This window comes from Pavona decussata, unplaced genomic scaffold (assembly GCF_977016875.1).
Source record: "Pavona decussata unplaced genomic scaffold, jaPavDecu1.1 SCAFFOLD_102, whole genome shotgun sequence".
Taxonomy (NCBI): Eukaryota; Metazoa; Cnidaria; class Anthozoa; order Scleractinia; family Agariciidae; genus Pavona; species Pavona decussata.
Genome location: NW_028145517.1, coordinates 2,031,297 through 2,037,554, shown reverse-complemented (window position 1 = coordinate 2,037,554; position 6,258 = coordinate 2,031,297). Strand labels below are relative to the sequence as shown.

At 37.1% G+C, this 6,258-nt stretch overlaps 1 long non-coding RNA gene and 1 pseudogene across 1 annotated transcript; one reads left to right on the top strand and one right to left on the bottom strand.

Moving 5' to 3' along the window:
- Nucleotides 1-169: 169 nt before the first annotated feature.
- LOC146471573 (uncharacterized) lies at nucleotides 170-1,934 on the bottom strand (annotated as a pseudogene).
- Nucleotides 1,935-3,664: 1,730 nt separating this feature from the next.
- Nucleotides 3,665-5,365, top strand: LOC146471572 (uncharacterized). The gene is made up of 4 exons (XR_014866683.1): nucleotides 3,665-3,786; nucleotides 4,252-4,315; nucleotides 4,633-4,694; nucleotides 4,998-5,365. It is a non-coding gene; the product is annotated as an uncharacterized LOC146471572 (long non-coding RNA).
- Nucleotides 5,366-6,258: the final 893 nt, after the last annotated feature.

The window sequence follows — 6,258 nt, the reverse complement described above, 5'->3', positions numbered from 1 at the left end:
CAGATAAATAACTATCCAGTAGATAGCATAGTTTGTTTTGTTAACACTTATCCACTGGATAAATGAAAACTACTGAGCAGCACTTCCTTTTTTACTTGGTTCAAACTTTTGAGACTAGCTGTTGTTTAAGTGATAATGGCGGAAGTCAAGCGGAAGATCTCTTCCTCCTTTACTGTAGTTTCATTCTTATCTCACCTTTACAGCAAGTCTTTTGTGCCTCACTTTGGCAACAGGAAGACGACTGAGCATCACATGCTTGGGGAAAGTTTTGTGTACATCCACAACCATTCGAGTCTTCCATACATCGTTTAGCGGTGTCTTTATCTTTGCAATACTTGGAAACCGTCAGTTCATCGCCAGCCGCCTTCCATGCATAAGGCCATCCTAATAAACTGTTTCGTTTCCCATCGCCAGACCGACCCACTTTTTTCCCAAAAATTATAATAAAATAAATCCAGATTCACTAGTCAAAGCAGCAAATACTTTAATTTACAAGCACATGATCTTGTTTTATTAAAAAACAATTGGTATGATGTGATGTCCTTGTCTTAAATTAACATCGATACTCGGCCTTCTCTGGAACCCAGACCCCTTCAAGTCTTAATTTTTTTTTGTCCGACCGACCGACCGACCCACCATCACAAGCAAGAGACAGGGCGATTGGGAAACGAGACATTTTATTGGGATGGCATAATTGAAGCGTCACCAGCTTTGCAAACGTAATGAACTAAGAGAATCCTGGGCCGCCAAGATTAAAAGAGACGTCCATCATCACATTCTGCACAGGACAGCAAAAGCTGTCAAAGGTTGAAATAACTTTCTTGGCGTCTTCTATGGTTGTCTACAAACTTATGTCCAAGAGCTTTAGGATTTGCTCTTCTGTGAGGCAAGGAACACAGGCCAGAACAATCACAACGGACAGTCGCCTTGGTGACAGGGCCGTTCATAAACTTCTCATAGTCAGCCCCGATCGATTAAAAAACCTCTGAAGCGTCTGAGTTCTCCATGTTGTACCCAACACCTATGGTCCTTATCCCTCTCGTGTCGAGATAAACACAGGGTTTTTGGCCTTCGTATTTTATGATTTAGGGTTTTAGATCGCATTGTTCAGCTCGAGAGCCGTCTAGAAAAGCAACAAGCAGAAAAGAAAAAGAGATGTGAGAGTAATCTGTTTCAACTCCATATTTCAGGGTTCGAATCGTACTGACTCACAAAAGCCGAAAGTTCGTTTTGATGTATTAAGGTACATCCCCTGAATATGAGCAGTAGCCTGCTCTGATTGGCTCCTTACCAGAGAGATATCAGATAATAAAAACAACTCTATGCAAATCCCCTTCAAGGTATAAGATATTGTAAAACAACACTGGAGTGGATTTGTAAAACATGGATTGGATTTAAAAAACGCGAATATTTGGTTTTATCGGCGACAAAATTGATAACGTTATTTAGCCACCGTGGCCAAATAACGTTACCAACCCAAACGTTCATTTCTTTTCCCCACCAACGCAGCACCACAGTTTCTTTAGAAACTAACGGGACTGGATTCGTAAAACATGGAATGGCGTGAAAACAAGCAAACAGCAAAAACAATTGTTCGATAACATATCTGTCATATTAATTGTACTATTTCTCTCTTATTTCTTCCTTTATCTCATGATTTGTTCCAAGTTTATCATGAAACTGGAAGGGGGGGGGGGGGTGCTTCACAAAAACTCTCCATTTCTCATTAATACAAAATTATTTTATTTCACTCCAGTTTAAATCATCAATAAACCCAAACTCAGGTTTAAAGCTGTGTACATGCTTACAGCCTATGTTCAGCTGCCTTGCGCGACAACAAACAATAAACGCAAACAGGAACAAAAGCGAATGTTACTACAGACTAATCTCATGTTTATCTAGCGGAGTGCTTGTTAACAGTCGTAATAGGCCATTTTACAGTTGTGTGCTTAGTGACCTGGCGTTGAATTGGAAGTGGGAGTGAGTGTAACCTTGTTTTGATACAAATCTTACTGCTTTTCACATGTAGATCATACTGTTCTTATGCCAACTAGTTTGCTTTTACATATGAAAAACAGTGAGGTTTGTATCAAAACAAGGTCGCCCCCAGCCTCGCTTCCAATCCAAGGCCAGGTCACTAAACACACAACTGTAAAATGGACTATTGGTAACGATTGTGTTTCTGGCAGGATATAATTTCATAAATCCCAACTTTATTTTTAGTTTTTAGTTTTTTTTACTTTCGGTACGTACTACACTTGGGCAGTCACCGTGTACTTATGTATGAATTAGAGTTAATGATAACGTTTTCACTATGTAATTAGGCATGATTTACTAACAGAAATAATAAAAAAATGAGTTCTTTTGAATGTATAAAATTATATCAGCTCTGTTTAACAACTTCGTGTTGAGACCTAACATATTCCGTTTTACACCCTTTTGTGTTCCCTTTCTTTACCTAAAATGTTTCCAAATCCGTGTATAGCGCAAAAATTGATCGAAATGTAAGCTGAGCTCTTTTAAAGATTTAAAATCCTTTCACTGTTCTTACACAACACTTTATTAAAACAGAGAGTGCTAGTTACAAGTTAGTTATATACCTCTAAAGCTAGTCGAGGAGGGTAGGTATGACTATACTAAACTAAATGCAAATAAATTTGGTGTTTACAAATTGACAGCAGCAACTAAAATAAAAGTTAAATAAGTAGTAAACAAATAAGTGAATATACAAAACAAAAAAGATTCGCAAGCTGATAGAAATTACAAATTTACAAGCTTTTCATTATTTCAAGAATTGAAGGAAATGTAAGATAAGCATTTTCTTTTTTTAGAATGTTGATTAGTATTTCACGTATTTGTTCTCACCCTCTTCTCCCTCTTCTTACTACAAAGCAATTATTGAAGCAATTGAAATCCAAAAAGGCGACCCGCAGAAAATTTAACAGCAAAAATAGGCGATAATGAAATGAAATCTAATTTATACATCACTAAAATTCTACCTTCGCTTTTTAATCTAAGCGTTAAAATTAGGGTGAGAGTTTTCCTTAAAACCAACGTGAAACAAAAAAGTCAGAAGGAAGAGAAAAATTCAGTAAGCGAAAGTTAAGCCTACGAGCGATTGAAGGACAACAGAAATTGAATGATGATAATTCATTCGCCTCCCATCGCCGTTATCCGCGACTTGAGTCTGCTTTAAGGATTCTGTCTTCGCTGGTTCTCCGGGTTTTTCTAAATTACAACTTGGTGAAAAGATTTGAGGTTTGTTAAATGTGACTGAACAACTACTATTGTTAACAAATAGTTTCTTTAGTATTTTTTTTCATGAGAAATCTCTACCCCGCCGATTTTTTACCGTTATCCGTTGTTTCACTGCGTTCCCGAAACGTTTTCCCAGTTATTATACTTTAATATTTTTGCCCAGCCATCGCTCAAGCATTTGAGCTTAAGATTTTCATCCGAAGGGAAAAGAACTGAACGATTCGAAATTGAGGCTAAACATTTGAATTGTAGATTGTTACTAAATTATTCGTCTTTTTCTCACATCTATCATCACCACGAGGAGCTACAACGGTTAAATCTAACTCCGTCCTTATAGTTTCCTGGGCAAAATAATTCAAATCACGGTTGTACTGTTAATGTTGCGGTTTACTTCGTAGAGTATCATCGCCCATACCGCCATGACAGACTTCTGTTTATACCAGTTTAGCTTGAAGCTGTCTTGAACTGATGGTCGGAAACCGACGGCGTGCCAGGGCATTCAACATGGACGAATTCAAGATTCGAAAGGTATTTACCCGATATCACTCGTTTCCTATTTCGCTCGCGTAGCACGTTGTTATAAAGTAATTTTTTTTATCGTACAGTAGGTAGATAGTTTTGTTCCTAAGAAGTGGTGGTTAAGACAATGACGCAGTTTTAAAACTTTTGCATGCATATTTGGTTTAATAAATTGCTGAACAAATTGATGGTTGAATTCGGATACCGGTGAGTTGTTTCAGTAAAACTTTTTGGTGGGTGAAGGAGGTAGTTAAGCCTACAAGAACTCTTGTAAGCTGCTATACATGTCATCTTGAAAATTTCAGCGACGAGATATCAGCCAATTTGTGCCTCTTTCAGTTCAGTCCAAATTTCAAAATACAAACCGACATCTTTAATTTAACGTCCTCACATGCACGATATGTGGCTTGCTTATTACTGTTTTACTCCTTACTTTAAAGAATGAGTTTTTTTTTTGTTATTCTTTTTATTTAGATGCAGGAGTTTTTGTGATTGGTACGGACACATTTCCAAAGAGACAGAATTCCTCTGATCTCCGGTGAGTAGATTCCTTTGTTACGAGCATAACCATTCCTATTTTCAGAAAAATTTTGTGTGTTCGTAAGAAAGCTAACAGACATTCGTAAATTACGATATTACCTTTTAATAATAGTTTAATTTACAAAATAGATAGCAGAACCCTAGAAATAGATAAACAGAACTCTGCTCCACCCCTTCCCTTCCCACACCTCCCCACCTCCCGCTATAATATCATCGAATTAATTATAAAATAACAAGAGGAAAAGTGATTTTCCAGGGGGAAGAGGTGGGTGAGTAAACATTGTTTTCACGCTACTACTGTTTCCTTCCATGCAGATACCACGCACAGAATAACTCAATTTGGAAACTCAACGTCAGGATAAAGCTCTATTAAAAAGGTGAGATATTATAATTCGCTTCTCGTTTGCAGAGTGATCAGAATCAAATTTCTCCTTAGATATTTTTATATAATCAACTGTTGGACGTTTTAGCCAGAGTTTATAGATGTAATTTAATTCCTGTGCACATTGTCACGGCCTCTCTGCCACATAACAAAAACTTGACCAGTGCCACTTATAACGCAAGAAAAATTCTTCACATTGCCTGTGATAATATCAAATTGCAAGGTCATTATTTGTTTTAGAAAATCTGCATCACCTGGATTTATTTTATTGATAGAGTTTTTCCGTCTTGGATTTTAGTTGCAAGTTTTATTTACAAGTCAAGAGAGAACAACAATGTCAGTAAAAACAGTGGACTGGACTGCAGACTGTGGACGGTGGACTGCACAATCAGCTGGCCCCAAGGTTTATTTCTTGAAAAATTTAGCTGACATACTTAATATTGATGATTCAATTGTTCAAAACCTGGATTAAAAGCTAATCCAGACTATGGCTTTGGTTTCACTTGCCAAAAATGGTTAGAAAAAGTATTTTAAAATAAAAAAAATTTAGCGTTGTATGTGCAATTCCCAATTTATTTATGAAATACAGGAAAATTCTGAATTTAAAATTGGAACTTATTCTGGATTAGCGTTATCGGGCTTTGAACACTTGAGCCATAGTCTCCATAGTTTCATTTATAAGAAGGTATGACTGAATGCTTGTGCTCAATTCTCGGATATCGGGCAAAATTCAACTCATTTCTCAGTCTCAAGTTTACCTCTTCACTCTGGGAGACAACAAAGAGAAGTACTACTCCACAAATTTCATTTGAATGGTTGAACTAAAAGTTTCATTCACAGTTGGAAATCAATCATTCAAAGTTGGAATCATCAAAATCACTTTCCACCAATTCAGGTAAACTCCTGCCAAGTTTGTAACTAATTTGTACAGCATAACAAACAAGCTGTACCAAAGGAAAATACTGCTCAGTAGCTTTCATTTGAATAGTCGCACTTTAAAATTTCATCCACAGACTCAAAAGTTAGAGCCACCTTGTACAGCATAATAAACAACACCACAGGAAAGTACTGCTTAGTAGCTTTCATTTGAATTGTCACGCTTTAGGATTTCTTCCACAAACTCAAAAGTTAGAACCACATCGTGCAACAGAATAAACAGCACCACAGGAAAGTACTGGTCAGAAGCTTTCATTTATATATCCGAACTTTAGGGTTTCATCCACAGACTTAAAACTTAGAACCACCTTTACAGTATAATACGCATTGCCACGAAAAAGTACTGCTTAGAAACTTTCACTTTAGGATTTGATCCGCAGGCTGAAAAGTTAGAACCACCTTCTATGGCATAATAAACAGCACCACAGGAAAGTACTGTTCAGCAGCTTTCATTTGAATGGTCACACTTTAGGATTTCATCCACAGACTCAAAAGTTGGAAACACCTTGTACAGCATAATAAACAGCACCACGGGAGAGTACTGTTCGGTAGCTTTCGTTTTTTAGCATTCGGTCACATGTAATTCAAGTGTTCATCCTCAGACTCAAAGGTGCAACCATTAA